This window comes from Entelurus aequoreus, linkage group LG22, assembly GCF_033978785.1.
Source record: "Entelurus aequoreus isolate RoL-2023_Sb linkage group LG22, RoL_Eaeq_v1.1, whole genome shotgun sequence".
NCBI lineage: Eukaryota > Metazoa > Chordata > Actinopteri > Syngnathiformes > Syngnathidae > Entelurus > Entelurus aequoreus.
In genome coordinates, this window is record NC_084752.1 from 11,312,743 (window position 1) to 11,329,930 (window position 17,188).

A 17,188-nucleotide genomic window follows, 5' to 3' on the forward strand; every position below is an offset into this window, starting at 1 on the left:
GCGAGAGAAATCTGGGTCCTTGGTTTTGACTTTCTATAGATGGCTTTGAGCTGCTCTTTGTCTGGTCCCTCACCGAGGACCTGTTTGTCTTGGGAGACCCTACCAGTGGACAAAGAAGCCCCCGGACAACATAGCTCCTAGGATCATTGGGACAGGCAAACTCCTCCACCACAATAAGGTGGAAGCTCGGTTTGAATAATTAATCAATTCTCTCGCGAGTAATTACTGAACAAAATAGGTAATCAGACAAACTTGTTAGGCTGTAAATAATCCAGAAACAGGAATGCTCAGGGTGAATGCAGGCTATCGTGGCCAGGAGAGGGAGGAAGGAATAAAGATAAATGATTTAATTAATGCGATCCCTGCCCTGCACGCATGAGAGCAACTGACGAATTGTAAACGCAGCCATAAAGACAGAAATTATATGCTGACATGTAAATTCTTCTTAGGATACATAATATAATGGTAAACACTGCAATAATTAGGAACCACAGAGCATAACCCAGCAAGTTAAAATAGAGTCTCAATGTTGCAAGTGGCATCAGCACTAATGTCTGCATATTAACTGTTATTTGTAGATCAAATGTTTTTTACTTACACCCACAATAATTATTAGAAGAGTTAATAGGTAATTAATTTCATAGTTAACACAGAGCACCTACCCATTTTAAGAAATGTAAAGTGTTGGTTACTCTTATGGGTTAAAATTAACTTGTAACGTATCCCAGCTTGTATGTATAGTACAGTTCTGATGAAAAAACGGACAAATCCATTTTCCATATTTTGAGTAAATCAATGGTTTTCTGGATTTTTTTTCAGGAAACAGCCATCCTGTTGATATGAGATGCAATTGAACTGTTTCTAACAACAGAAATATAACTCCCAATTTGAAAAATGCACGTTTATTACAAAAATTAAATTTTTGAAATGTTTTATAAATTTTGTATTAAAACCAAGTCAATTAATCAATCAATCAAACTTTATTTATGAAGCGCTTTTCATACATAAAAGAAATGCAACGCAAAGTGCTTTACAAAGTTAAAAACAATACCCCGATGACTCATAGTTCTTACTACACTACCGTTCAAAAGTTTGGGGTCACATTGAAATGTCCTTATTTTTTAAGGAAAAGCACTGTACTTTTCAATGAAGATTACTTTAAACTAGTCTTAACTTTAAAGAAATACACTCTATACATTGCTAATGTGGTAAATGACTATTCTAGCTGCAAATGTCTGGTTTTTGGTGCAATATCTACATAGGTGTATAGAGGCCCATTTCCAGCAACTATCACTCCAGTGTTCTAATGGTACAATGTGTTTGCTCATTGGCTCAGAAGGCTAATTGATGATTAGAAAACCCTTGTGCAATCATGTTCACACATCTGAAAACAGTTTAGCTTGTTACAGAAGCTACAAAACTGACCTTCCTTTGAGCAGATTGAGTTTCTGGAGCATCACATTTGTGGGGTCAATTAAACGCTCAAAATGGCCAGAAAAAGAAAACTTTCATCTGAAACTCGATAGTCTATTCTTGTTCTTAGAAATGAAGGCTATTCCACAAAATTGTTCGGGTGACCCCAAACTTTTGAACGGTAGTGTATTTTATAAGTTTTATTACTTTTATTTTCCAACGTTCCTCAGATGAGCCATCTGCACCAGGAGGTCATCAGACCATGGCCACCAGGACGCTGACACAAACGCGCCCCCACAAGCACGGCCAATAACCCCTGAGGCAGATGGCTCATCTGAGGAACGTTGGAAAATAAAAATAATAAAACTTGTAAAATAGTAAGAGCCATGAGTAGAGATAAAGAATAAAAGTAAGTCATATGAAGATTGATAGAAATAAAAATAGAACTAAATAAAATATTGCATAACTAATGGGATAAAAAGAAAAATACAAATGACTTTATTAAGATAATTAATATCAGGTAAAAGCCAAATCAAAAAGGTGGGTCTTAAGCCTGCTCTTAAAAACATGAAAGTTCTCCACAGCCCTCAGGTCCTCCGGCAAGCTGTTCCATAGACGGGTGGAAATATGCCATCCCATGACTTTGTGTACTGACTTTGGGAATAATTAGGAGATGAGTGCCGAAGGATCTCAGAGCCTTGGAAGGTTCATAGGGTAAAAGCAAATCTGAAAGATAAGAAGGCCCAATACCATAAAACATTTATAAACCATAAGAAGAACCTTAAATTGATCCTGAAACACACAGGGAGCCAATGCAGGGATTTTTAAAACTGGTGTAATGTGAGCCCACCTTCTGGTCTTCTGGTTTCTGGGTGTTGTTGATAAATGGCTTTTGCTTTGCATAGTAGAGTTTTAACTTTCACTTACAGATGTAGCGACAAACTAGTTACCGACAGTGGTTTTCTGAAGTGTTCCTGAGCCCATGTTGTGATATCCTTTACACACTGATGTCGCTTTTTGATGCAGTACCGCCTGAGGGACCGAATGTCCGTAATATCATCGCTTACGTGCAGTGATTTCTCCAGATTCTCTGAACCTTTTGATGATATTACGCCGCGGACCGTAGATGGTGAAATTCCTAAATTCCTTGCAATAGCTCGTTGAGAAATGTTGTTCTTAAACTGTTCGACAATTTGCTCACGCATTTGTTCACAAAGTTGTGACCCTCGCCCCATCCTTGTTTGTGAATGACCGGGAACAGGTGGGTGCCATGATTGGGTGTAAAAGCAGCTTCCATGAAATGCACACATGTTCACCTGTGGGATGTTCCAAATAAGTGTTTGATGAGCATTCCTCAACTTTCTCAGTCTTTTTTGCCACTTGTGCTAGCTTTTTTGAAACATGTTGCAGGCATCAAATTCCAAATGAGCTAATATTTGCAAAAAATAACAAAGTTTTCCAGTTCGATCGATAAGTATCTTGTCTTTGCAGTCTATTCAATTGAATATAGGTTGAAAAGGATTTGCAAATCATTGTATTCTGTTTTTATTTACCATTTACACAACATGCCAACTTCACTGGTTTTGGGTTTTGTAGTTTAACTGAGTATGTGAGTGTGAATGTTGTCTATCTGTGTTGGCCCTGCGATGAGCTGGCGACTCGTCCATTGTGTACGCTGCCTTCCGCCCGAGTGCGGCTGGAATGGGCTTCAGCCCCCCCAGAGACACCGAAAGGGACAAGCTGCAGAAAATGGATGGATGGATTAGTCACAAAACCATGCAGTTTTGAAATGTTTTATAACTTTGCATGCGTGACCTCAGCAAGAGCTTTTAGCTGGTTAACTTATTTTCTCAGTTCAGTCATGCTCCTCATTGGCTCAATGAGAGACACTGTGGGACTTTTCTCCTCACACAACACTGTGACGACTTCATTAAAAGGATGCAGCGCCTTCTTAACCATTAGGTCTTCTGCATCTCTGCTTGCTGCTGGAGGTAACAAGTTATAAGTGCTGTTCCGTCGCATTTTAATGTCCTTGATTTACTTTTGTGATGGCAGTAGTAGCTGCTTGTAGTGCTCGGACATAAACACCGTGGTGGCTGTTAAAGGAGACCTATGGTGAATTTACTCTACATTTAAAACACTACTTTGTGATCTTGATAATATGTTTTGGATATGCTTTGGTGTAAATTTTGCGAAAACTTTGCTCCACAGTCACTTTTATGACCCGTTTTTTGAGTCCGTTTGCAAGATGTTTGATTGTGAAGGTGTTCCCTGATTGCAGATTAAACCACACCTCATCCTATTCAAAAGCATCATCATTTGTCTTTTGAAAATGTACATTGTATAAATATTTATCATTGTCACCGCTATTTTTTTTTTTTTTTTTTAAACTTATAATACAACTAGAAGAGGCAGTTCCTGAAGGAATGCTGAAGTTGAAGTGAAATGCTGACAGAATGTAGTATGAATGTAAGAATAGTTTGAATGTTGGAATGGTTTGAATGTTGAACAGCTGACGCTGAACTGAAATGCTAATGGTATGTAGGATGAATGTAGAAATGGTTTAAATGTTGAAATCGTTTAAATGCTGAAATAGTTTGAATGTTGGAATGGTTTGGAATGGAGTTTGAATTTCCAGGGGAACCGGAATTTGGTTTGGAATTTGGGAAAGTATCAGTTTGAATGTCCAGGATGAGTGGAATGTGTTGATGTTGGGATGGTTTGAACAGGTTGAAAAATGTGGCAATTTTGCAACTTGGAAAAATGTCCCATTCATTTCATTGGCAACTTCCTGGAAATTTGAAAATCTGAACGATACATACGTATGTTGCCATCCAAGCAACATCATTTTCATGGACGCCCCTGCTTATTTCATCAATGCCGAGCCACATTCTGCACGTGTTACAACAGCGTGGCTTCATAGTAAAAGAGTGTGGGTACTAGACTGGCCTGCCTGTAGTCCAGACCTGTCTCCCATTGAAAATGTGTGGCGCATTATGAAGCCACGCCCTCCAATATTTTAATAAATAAATATGGTCATTTTAAATGAATTATTATGATCATTTAAAATTAATTATTTCAAATATGTTTATTTTAATGTATAATTCTATGGCTGGATGTAATAAGGAGTCAGAAAAAATACAAATAAAAATACAATTAGTTTTGATGTTTTTAGCAAAATATAGTAAAAATGTATTTAGTTTATTTTTTTTTTAAAATTAATAAATATATTTATTTTTAGGTAACATAAACATAATAATACAATTTATCTCTAGTCTGGATGATTTAGTTCTTGTCACCCTGTTGTCCTCCTGTCTCTTCCCCGAGGATGGCTCCATGAGCTGGGCAAACGCCTGGAGATGCCCTACGTCAACAACACGGTCGGTGGGAAAGCGGACGTGAAAACAGGCTGTCCTCACTCAGGTCCGCATGGAGCCGGAGGGGGCGTGGCCTCCAGCTCCGGCTGAAAATCTGGAGATTTTCGGGAGAATATTTGTCCCGGGAGGTTTTCGGGAGAGGCGCTGAATTTCGTGAGTCTCCCGGAAAATTCGGGAGGGTTGGCAAGTATGCCGGCGACATGGCTAACAAAAGCTAGCGCACCTGAATGTAAACAAATGCCATGGGTGGATCTACACCTGACATCCACTGTAGTGTTACCAAGTACAATTGTGTATCTAGTCGATACTACTATGATTACATCAATATTTTTTATCGTCACAAAATCTTTTTTCCTTTTTTTAAAATGTATATTATGTTTATAAATTCAGGAAATATGTCCCTGCATGAGGACTTTGTATATGACCAATGAATGATCCTGTAACTACTTGGTATCGGATCGATACCTAAATGTGTGGTATCATCCAAAACTATTGTAAAGTATCCAAACATGAGAAGAATAAGTGATTATTACATTTTAACAGAAGTGTAGATAGAACATGTTGAAACGCAAAATAAGCAGATATTATCAGTAAACGAACAAGTGGTTTAATAATTCAGGGCGGTATAGCTCAGTTAGTAGAGTGGCCGTGCCAGCAACTTGAGGGTTCCAGGTTCGATTCCCGCTTCTGCAATCCGAGTCTCTGCCGTTGTGTCCTTGGGCAAGACACTTTACACACCTGCTCCCAGTGTCACCCACACTGGTTTGAAAAAAAATGTAACTTAGATATTGGGTTTCACAATGTAAAGCGCTTTGAGTCACTAGAGAAAAGTGCTATATAAATATAATTCACTTCACTTCATTTTTACTGCTTGTTCTTTATAATTTTGACAAAATAAAAGAATAGAAATGACACAATATGTTACTGCATATGTATACTGACAAATTAGTTCAAATTAAAGTACCACTGATAGTCACACACACACTAGGTGTGGTGAAATTACCCTCTGCATTTGACCCTTGTTCCACCCCCTGGGAGGTGAGGGGAGCAGTGAGCAGCAGCGGTGGCCGCGCTCAGGAATCATTTTGGTGATTAAAGGAGCCTTCGTTTGCTTACTTACTACTGAAAGACAAGTTTTCTAGTATATTCACGATTTTATTTAAGGACAAAATGGTTCTTCGATTGCAATAAGAAACATATGTTTAATGCACCCTAAGATTTTTTGGTCAAATAAAGCCAATAATGCAATTTTTTGTGGTCCCCTTCATTTAGAAAAGTATCAAAAAGTATCAAAATATTGGTATCGGGACAACCCTATATTCTTCTGTCTCAAGTCTGATAATGACAAACAGTATTTGTGTCACAGTGCCCCTCATTGATACTTTGAACCATCAACAAGTGGAGAAAGTTGGTCATTTATTGAAAATTTCAATTGCAATAAAACGTAACGTAGCAATTTTTCCCTTGCTGTGTGGCAAGCAATTATTGGAAAAACGATCTCACTCCTTTTCCCAGTGAGTATGTCACCCTGATCCCTATGATCTCAAGGAAAAGAACACACAGCTTCTCTCTGTTGTCCTGTGTCCACCCAGGGTCTCAACCTTGTTCACACTTCAGATGGGATTGCTTCCACAATGCAGTGGACATTAGTGATGTGACACGAGAGGCACCAGCTCACCTAAGATGGACCGATGAGTTTCCTCCACACCAGATTGCTGTGTTGCTTTGAGTAATGCGGGTCAAGAGGCGTAGTGACTGGCAAATGCATTGAGAAAGATGCAATCATGCTCCATCCATCGGATGCAACAATTTCATGTTTTCTGATGAGGTGACAGCCCAAAGAACCATTTTGTAACTTCACCACAACTAGGGTTGTACGGTATACCGGTATTAGTATAGTACCACGATACTAATGAATCATATTCGGTACTATACCGCCTCTAAAAAGTACCGGTCCCCCAACCCCCGCCCCCCGTCATCGTCACGTAGTGTCATTGCTGGTTTTACGAGCAGAGGAGCATGTTCGGCAGCGCACAATCACGGAGTACTTACAAGCAGACACAGTGTGTAGACAGAAAAGGGAGAACGGACTCATTTTGGCTTAAAAACTAACGATAAAGGTGAAGGTATAACACACCGTAGCTCACTGGCGTCACAATGTAAACAAACGCCTTGGGTGGATCTACACCTGACATCCACTGTAATGATACCAAGTACAGGAGCGTATCTAGTCGATACTACTATGACCACATTGATATTTTTTAGCGTCAAAAAATCTTCTTTCGTTTAAAAAAAAATTATATTATGTTTATAAACTCAGGAAATATGTCCCTGGACACATGAGGACTTTAATTATAATAATAATAATAATAATGGTTGATTGGCAACACTAAAAATTGGCCCTAGTGTGTGAATGTGAGTGTGAATGTTGTCTGTCTATCTGTGTTGGCCCTTCGATAAGGTGGCGACTTGTCCAGGGTGTACACCGCCTTCCGCCCGAGAGCAGCTGAGATAGGCTCCAGCTAGCACCCCCCGCAACCCCAAAAGGGACAAGCGGTAGAAAATGGAAGGAGGGATGGATAGATTTATATAGTGCTTTTCTAGACACTCAAAGCGCTTCACAGAGAAGTGAGAACCCATCATTCATTCACACCTGGTAGTGGTAAGCTACTTTCGTAGCCACAGCTGCCCTGGGGTAGACTGATGGAAGCGTGGCTGCCAATTTGCGCCTACGGCACCTCCGACCACCACCTGTCATTCATCATTCATCATTCATTCGTCAGTGTGAGCGGCACCGAGGGCAAGGGTGAAGTGTCTTGCCCAAGGACACAACCGCAGTGATTTTTGGATGGTAAGAGGCGCGGAGTGAACCTGCAACCCTAAGGTTTCTGGCACGGTTGCTCTACCCACTACAAGATATTTAATGTTCTAACTGAGAAACCTAATTTTTTTTGCAAATAATAATTAACTTAAAATTTAATGGCAGCAACACATTGCAAAAAAGTTGGCACAGGGGCATTTTTACCACTGTGTTACATGGCCTTTCCTTTTAACAACACTCAGTAAACGTTTGGGAACTGAGGAGACACATTTTTGAAAATTTTCAGGTGGAATTCTTTCCCATTCTTGCTTGATGTACAGCTTAAGTTGTTCAACAGTCCGGGGTCTCCATTGTGGTATTTTAGGCTGCATGATGCGCCACACATTTTCAATGGGAAACAGGTCTGGACTACAGGCAGGCCAGTCCAGTACCCGCACTCTTTTACTATGAAGCCACGCTGTTGTAACACGTGGCTTGGCATTGTCTTGCTGAAATAAGCAGGGGCGTCCATGATAACGTTGCTTGAATGGCAACATATGTTGCTCCAAAACCTGTATGTACCTTTCAGCATTAATGGTGCCTTCACAGATGTGTAAGTTACCCATGCCTTGGGCACTAATACACCCCCATAACACACAGATGCTGGCTTTTGAACTTTGCGCCTAGAACTGTCCGTATGGTTCTTTTCCTCTTTGGTCCGGAGGACACGACGTCCACAGTTTCCAAAAACAATTTGAAATGTGGACTCGTCAGACCACAGAACACTTTTCCACCCAGAGTTTCTGGGTGTTGTTGATAAATGACTTTTGCTTTGCATAGTAGAGTTTTATTTTGCACTTACAGATGTAGCGACGAACTGTACTTACTGACAGTGGTTTTCTGAAGTGTTCCTGAGCCCATGTGGTGATATCCTTTCCACACTGATATCGCTTTTTGATGCAGTACCGCCTGATGGATCGAAGGTCCGTAATATCATCGCTTACGTGCAGTGATTTACAGTGGAATACTGTGAGGGTTCCATGGTGAGAGAATGCCAAGAGTGTGCAAAACAGTAATCATTGCAAAGGGTGGCTATTTTGAAGAAAGTAGAATATAGAACATGTTTTCAGTTATTTCACCTTTTTTTGTTAAGTACATAACTCCACATGTGTTCATTCATAGTTTTGATGCCTTCAGTGACAATCTACAATGTAAATAGTCATGAAAAAAAAGAAAACACATTGAATGAGAAGGTGTGTCCAAACTTTTGGCCTGTACTGGAATTTCGGGAAAAAGCGCAATTTTTTTTGAAAATACTAAAAAACTTGAATGGTCTTAATGAGTTGAAATGGTTGTTGTTGGAATTTTTCAAATCGGTCGAGAAATGTTGAAGTAGTAACAAGTTGAATTGAGAAATGGTATTACGGAATTCCTGGAGTTTCGGGAAAACCGGGAATTTTTCCAGTTCAAAAAACAACTTTTTTTTTTGTCCTGATTAAGAGGAATGTTTGGACGGTGGAACGGTTGAAATGTGTTGACAAATGTGGAAGGAGTAGTCGCCAGAAAAAAGGGTGGAAATAGGGCTTTGGAAAACCAGTAATTCTGGAAATTTCTGGAATTTTTTTGAACTTGGAAAAGGGGAAGTTTGAATTTCCAGAATGTTGGAATATGTTGAAGGTGGAAAAGTTTGAAAAATGCGGAAATGGTGGAAGTTTGAAAAATGGCCAATTCATTTTGAATGGGAAAAATGTCACAGTAAACCGGGAATTCTGGGAAATCTGGGAAATTTTGGGAATGTGTTTAAGGAAAGCCCGCGATTCCCGAATAGGCTGAACAGTTTGAAGTTGGAACGGTTTGAAATGTGGAAGGTAGAGCGCGCCAAAATCTGGAGAAGAAGAAGAAGTTCAAGAAGATTAATAAATAGATGAACTTTGGTGTAAAAAAAGCATCTACAATGACAAAAGACATGCAGTGTACTCCAAAGAGCATGTTACTTAAACCAGCCTTGAACTAAGCAAGCTTGTGTGTACAGCAGGGGTGTCCAAAGTGTGGCCCGGGGGCCATTTTTCAGCCCGCAGGTCCTTTTTTAACGGCCCCACGGCACATTCTAAAAATACGATTAAAAACAAACAAAAAAACAACATAAAAAGTGGTATAAAAGAGCAACCAGGTGAAATGTGACAAGAAAATGTTGCAATGTTTTCTCTAATAACACAAAGCTGCCATTTCTTTCTTTAAAAAATAATAATGAATCAATGTCATTATGAATTATTGACCTATTCAATTATGTCACAGTAAATATTCCACTTTGAGATATTGTTTGGGGGGAAATGTTACATATATTGTGTTTGCCATATAAAAAACTAAGCTGTTTAAAAAAATTTTTTAAAAACCCATAAACAACAGTACAACTTATAATTGATCTGAAGTTGATCTCGAGATTATTGTGTTTAAAGTAAACAGTAAAAAACAATATCTCACGGTACACTAGTGCAGTGTTATTCAACCACTGTGCCGCGGCATACTAGTCTGCCGTGAGATACAGTCTGGTGTGCCGTGGGAGATTATGTAATTTCGCCTAACTGGGCTAAAAATATTTTTCGCAAACCAGTAATTTTGATAAGCCGTTGTTGAGTGTCTGTGCTGTCTAGTGCACGGCAGAGTAACCATGTAATACTCTTCCATATCAGTAGGTGGCAGCAGGTAGCTAATTGCTTTGTAGATGTTGGGAACATGGTTTGTGGTGATCACAATATGCGGGAGGCAGTGTGTAGGTAAAAAGGTAACCTACGCTTAAACCAAAAATAAACAAAAGGCGAGTGCCACTAAGAAAAGGTATTGAAGCTTAGGGATGGCTTTGCAAAAGGAAATTAAAACTGAACTTGCTGCAAAGTAAACAAAAAACAGAATGCTGGACGACAGCACTAGTGTGCCGCGGCACAGTGGTTGAAAAACACTGGCTTCGATATCGGGTTTCACTATGTAAAGCGCTTTGAGTCACTAGAGATAAGTGCTATATAAATATAATTCACTTCACAATAACATACTTGCCAACCCTCCCGAATTTTCCGGGAGACTCCCGAATTTCAGTGCCTCTCCCGAAAATCTCCTGGGACAACCAATCTCCTGATTTCCACCCGGACAACTATATTGGGGGCGTGCCTTAAAGGCACTGCCTTTAGCGTCGTCTCTCACCTGAAAAGGAGACTATTATATATGTCTCTGTTATCCATAGGTTTATCTATAACCCATAAAGTAGGCAGGCACGGAGCTATTTCTCAGCGTGTGTTTATTCCAGCCGGCACGTTAATACACTGACACACAACATCCGGATTCCCATCATGCATTGCTTCAAAACTACGGCAAGTTGTAATATCCAAAATTTCCAGCCGGACAAACAATATTGGGGGCGTGCCTTAAAGGCACTGCCTTTAGCGTCCTCTCACCTGAAAAGGAGACTATTATATATGTCTCCGTTATCCATATGTTTATCTATAACCCATAACACGGTGGCCGAATGGTTATAGTCACTCATGAACGGTTTGAGAAGCACAAGGCGGCGGCAACGCTGTATTATGGGCCGCCTTGCAAGCAACATCCTGTTCTCATTTGCGGATGTTTTCAACAAATCCGTGAAGGATATGTTCCCGGATTCAGAGATCGCTCGCCAGTACTCAAATGGCAGAACAAAGGCTACTCAAATAGTAAAAGGTAAGTGTTGTTGTTTTTTTTAAGTAAGCAGCAAGTACAGTACAGTTAGTAGAACAACTGTGTTTTCATTACTGTTTACTGTACTATATATATATATATATATATATATATATATATATATATATATATATATGTATATATATATGTATATATATGTATACATGTATATACACTACCTTTTAAAAGTTTGGGGTCACATTGAAATGTCCTTATTTTTGAAGGAAAAGCACTGTACTTTTCAATGAAGATAACTTTAAACTAGTCTTAACTTTAAAGAAATACACTCTATACATTGCTAATGTGGTAAATGACTATTCTAGCTGCAAATGTCTGGTTTTTGGTGCAATATCTACATAGGTGTATAGAGGCCCATTTCCAGCAACTATCACTCCAGTGTTCTAATGGTACAATGTGTTTGCTCATTGGCTCAGAAGGCTAATTGATGATTGGAAAACCCTTGTGCAATCATGTTCACACATCTGAAAACAGTTTAGCTCGTTACAGAAGCTACAAAACTGACCTTCCTTTGAGCAGATTGAGTTTCTGGAGCATCACATTTGTGGGGTCAATTAAACGCTCAAAATGGCCAGAAAAAGAGAACTTTCATCTTAAACTCGACAGTCTATTCTTGTTCTTAGAAATGAAGGCTATTCCACAAAATTGTTTGGGTGACCCCAAACTTTTGAACAGTAGTGTATATATATATAAGTATAAGAAATACTTTCAGTGAATTCTAGCTATAAATATACTCCTCCCCCTTAACCCCGCCCCCGCCCACCCCCACCCCTCCCAATCTCCCGAATTTGGAGGTCTCAAAGTTGGCAAGTATGCAATAATGACTGAATAGTGACACATTTTTATATTTTTTTGACCAAAACCATTTGGGATCAAGCCTAAATGTATAGTTTTTATTAGGAATGTCCGATAATGGCTTTTTGCCGATATCCAATATTCCGATATTGTCCAACTCTTAATTACCGATACCGATATCAACCGATACCGATATATACAGTCGTGGAATTAACACATTATTATGCCTAATTTGGACAACCAGGTATGGTGAAGTTAAGGTCCTTTTTTAAAAAAATAATAAAATAAGATGAGTAAATTAAAAACATTTTCTTGAATAAAAAAGAAAGTAAAACAATATAAAAACAGTTACATAGAAACTAGTAATTAATTAAAATGAGTAAAATTAACTGTTAAAGGTTAGTACTATTAGTGGACCAGCAGCACGCACAATCATGTGTGCTTACGGACTGTATCCCTTGCAGACTGTATTGATATATATTGATATATAATGTAGGAACCAGAATATTAATAACAGAAAGAAACAACCCTTTTGTGTGAATGAGTGTGACAACAAAGGGAGGGTTTTTTGAGTTGGTGTACTAATTGTAAGTGTATCTTGTGTTTTTTATGTTGATTTAAAATTTAAAAAATAAAAAAAAATAAAAAATAAAAACGATTCCGATAATTTCCGATATTACATTTTAAAGCATTCATCTCTAGTTTTTATACATATATAGTATTGGCTTTTTAAAAATAAAAAAGATCAAAATGGCCCCCCGGCTCTCAGTGGAAAAAGTTTGGACACCCCCGCTGTGCAGGAGCAGTGATGACGTAACGTGACAGCCTCGCGCCAACAGTGCATTGTGGGTACAACCCAAGATGGCGGCGCCCTAGCAGGAGTGCTGATGAGGAGCCTCTGCTGACCATTAGTCGGAATTGTGTGCGTTTCCACGCCAAACCTCGCACTCAAGTGTCGGACGGCGACCCCCGGCCGGTGGCAGAGGACGGTACAGAGGCCGGTGCGGGCCCGACTGTCGCTGAGTGCGCGCGGTAGCTGGCGTGGCTGTGGCAGACTGTCCGCGTGAAGATGGGCCTCGTCTCCAGCCGCTTCCCATAGCGAGGAGCCGTGGCTTCGCCTGCAAAGACGCCGCCGCCCGACTCGGATTCGACGGCTTCGAGATATTGTACAGACTGTGGACGCTGTCCTACAACCTCCTGAACGCCATTGTTTGTGCCACGGTGTCTGTCATCGTCCCCAGACGAAGAGCTTTCCCGGCCATCGTGGACCATCCCTGCACGCCAAGGTCTGCACACGCTGCTGAAACACAGTCTTGAACATGTTTACATCCTCTTCTCCTTAAACATGTTTACATCCTCTTCTTTTTAAACATATTCTTGAGCATGTTTACATCCTCTTCTTTATAAACATAGTCTTGAGCATGTTTACATCCTCTTTTTTAAACATGTTTACATCCTTTTCTTTTTAAACATGTTTACATCCTCTTCTTTTTAAACATAGTCTTGAGCATGTTTACATCCTCTTCTTTTTAAACATATTTACATCCTTTTCTTTTTAAACGTGTTTACATCCTCTTCTTTTTAAACATAGTCTTGAGCATGTTTACATCCTCTTCTTTTTAAACACAGTCTTGAGCATGTTTACATCCTCTTCTTTTTAAACATGTTTACATCCTTTTCTTTTTAAACATGTTTACATCCTCTTCTTTTTAAACATATTCTTGAGCATGTTTACATCCTCTTCTTTATAAACATAGTCTTGAGCATGTTTACATCCTCTTCTTTTTAAACATGTTTACATCCTTTTCTTTTTAAACATGTTTACATCCTCTTCTTTTTAAACAAAGTCTTGAGCATGTTTACATCCTCTTCTTTTTAAACACAGTCTTGGACATGTTTACATCCTCTTCTTTTTAAACACAGTCTTAAACATGTTTCCATACTCTTCTTTTTAAACATGTTTCCATACTCTTCTTTTTAAACATGTTTACATCCTCTTCTTTTTAAACATGTTTACATCCTCTTCTTTTTAAACATAGACTTAAACATGTTTACATCCTCTTCTTTTTAAACATGTTTACATCCTCTTCTTTTTCAAACATAGTCTTGAACATGTTTGCATTCTCTTCTTTTTAAACATAGTATTAAACATGTTTGCATCCTCTTCTTATTAAACATGTTTACATCCTCTTCTTTGACCCCACGCAATTGTTCTGTAAGTGGAAAAACAGCTGTCTAATTCAACTAGATAATGAACTAGAATTTGGCCGTGACAGTGTTCAATCAATCAATGTTTACTTATATAGCCCTAAATCACGAGTGTCTCAGATTCCATATCAGGGCAAGAAAAAACTCAACCCAATGGGATGACAATGAGAAACCTTGGAGGGGACCGCATATGTGGGGACCCCCCCTGGGCGACCGGTGCAATGGACGTCGAGTGGATCTAGCATAATATTGTGAGAGTCCAGTCCATAGTGGATCTAACATAGTAGTGTGAGAGTCCAGTCCATAGTGGATCTAACATAATAGTGTGCAGTGTTTCCCATAAACTGCCAAGATACCTGTGGCGGTGGGGGCGTGGCTATGGGCGTGGTCACCATGACATCATGTAGTAGTAATTGTAGTAATTTGCATAATTTACTACAATGATATGATTTTCTCTAAAAAGGCTCAAAAAATGTATACTTACTGATTAATAATAACAGTTTTGTTTTAAACGTCCATCCATCCATCCATTTTTTCAATATAATTACAACACTTTATGTACATATTTATATACAGATTTGAACAATAAATTATTCACTGAAATATATTTATTAGTTGTGGTTCTTACAAAAAATATATCTTATAAAATATAAAAGCTAAAATGTCTCTTAAAGCTCTGCCCCTTTAATTAGTGCATACTAAATAATTTAACTTTAGCCTACTACTACAACCATATTATTTACCAGCAACATAAAGTGAAACAGAGGCAGAGGTGTCCTGCCACAGTCAGTAACAAATAAACAGAAAACAGTAGTGGTCAAATACAAATAAGGCAACAAGAGAAGTATCCTACACTTCTCTTTTGTAAAGTAAATCTGAACAGCCTATATGGGCATCTACATCAACTATATGATTTGCCTGAGAAGCTGGACAAGACAAAACAAAACATTTTATTTTTATTTTTTTAAATTTGTGGCGGACGTAATTATTTCGTGGCGGGCCGCCACAAATAAATGAATGTGTGGCAAACACTGGTGTGAGAGTCCAGTCCATAGTGGATCTAACATAATAGTGTGAGAGTCCAGTCCATAGTGGATCTAACATAATAGTGTGAGAGTCCAGTCCATAGTGGATCTAACATAATATTGTGACAGTCCAGTCCATAGTGGATCTAACATTATATTGTGAGAGTCCAGTCCATAGTGGATCTAACCTAATTGTGTGACAGTCCAGTCCATAGTGGATCTAGCATAATATTGTGAGAGTCCAGTCCATGGTGGATCTAAAATAATAGTGTGATAGTCCAGTCCATAGTGGATCTAACATAATTGTGTGAGAGTCCAGTTCCTAGTGGATCTAACATAATAGTGTGAGAGTCCAGTCCATAGTGGATCTAACATAATAGTGTGAGAGTCAAAATCACCAAATTATTCCCGGGCGCGGCCACCGCTGCTGCTCACTTCTCCCCTGTGAGGATGGGTCAAATGCAGAGGATAATTTCACTGCACCTAGTGTGTGTGTGACAATCATTGGCACTTTAACTTAAACTTTACCGCTGCCTGTATTTTTTCTATATTTTAATTTAATAAGTTGTAGGTGTATTGATTTCAGTAAAAAAGTGTAAAAAGTTTTTTGCTTCGGTCATGGAATGATGATAATGGTGTGCCAGGGCATACATGCATATGACAAATGGAATTGATTATTCTCACCTGTATGTAAATTATCAGTTGTTTAAACACTGCCACATCTACACTTTCATGGCAAATAATGCCAACAATCTTAGAATTTGGCAAGTTAGTTTCAATGTCATTTAATACAGTGGCACTCAATACCTCTCGAATTTCATCTCTGGCTTGGTGATGGCCATAAGATGTGTGTTCCCCTTTAAGAATGGCGGTATGTGGGGTGAGTGATGCGTGTAAGTGAGTGGGCAAGTTAGGAGAGGGAGCGCTAGCATGTTCCGGAGTGTTAATAGCATGGTGGATGTTTGGCTTTGTGGAAAACATAAATAAAGAGTTGTAACAAATCGATAGCCTCGTCATTCCAACCACAGAGCGGATCTGTAGGGACCGTTACCCCCGACATACATCAGCCCTGGAGGGAACGTCTCCCTTGCGCTCCTGGACCACGGTCTGGGAGCAGACAAGCAGGAAATATGTAACTTGATGTTTTTTGGTGCCTGGTGAGGCTGGATCTTTGAAAATCAGTGCACCCGGTCGTAAAGGTTTTCTTTTTCTTAGCCCATTTACATGGCGTGCAAAACATCTTTCCATCTTCATAAGTGAGCCATTTGCTGAAAAGTGACTCCTGAAGCCACTTTTCATTGAAGCTTTGCTTCTTGGGTTTATTGCGCGCCATGACGAAAACAATAACACGCGGGAGTCCTAATACCGGAAATGCAGTATTTGTGATCGATAAAACTTTCGGCGAATCTAAATTTATTAAATTGTACCGGAAAGTGCATTGCTTTGAAGTTGACCAATGATTATTATGTATTAATCTGACGCGGCAAATATAAACAACACAAAACACCGGCGGAAAGTGATAATTGATAAAGAAAACAAGCAAACCAGGTGGTACAAAAATTTATAAAAATACGCGTCCAGGGGATGCGCGGACTTCCGGAAATTCGAATTTTTTCTGATTTCAATGCGTAAAAAGACACAGGAAGTGTGTTAACGCCAACACTGCCAGTGTTTTCACAGACCATGGGAAAATGAACATCATAACACAGTAACATACACTTTAACCCCAGCAGGTAAAGTATGAATGGATAAATATAGTTCATTATTTGCGCACTACTGACTAGTGATTAGGGATGATGTTTGATAAGGAATTATCGAGTTCGAGCATATTATCGAATCCTCTT

The 17,188-nt window shown here is 39.2% G+C and overlaps 1 protein-coding gene across 7 annotated transcripts in view; it reads left to right on the forward strand.

Annotated features, from left to right (window-relative positions):
• rptor (regulatory associated protein of MTOR, complex 1) overlaps window positions 1-17,188 on the forward strand; it is a 401,659-nt gene that overhangs the window by 72,920 nt on the left and 311,551 nt on the right. For 6 of the 7 annotated variants that reach the window (XR_009823861.1, XR_009823860.1, XM_062033465.1 and 3 more), the window contains exon 1: window positions 12,955-13,397. The exons of the other annotated variant lie outside the window; for it this stretch is intronic. The gene's annotated coding sequence lies outside the window, so the exon portion shown is untranslated. Of the gene's footprint in view, window positions 1-12,954; window positions 13,398-17,188 lie in introns of those variants that run through there. 7 annotated transcript variants of the gene reach the window in all.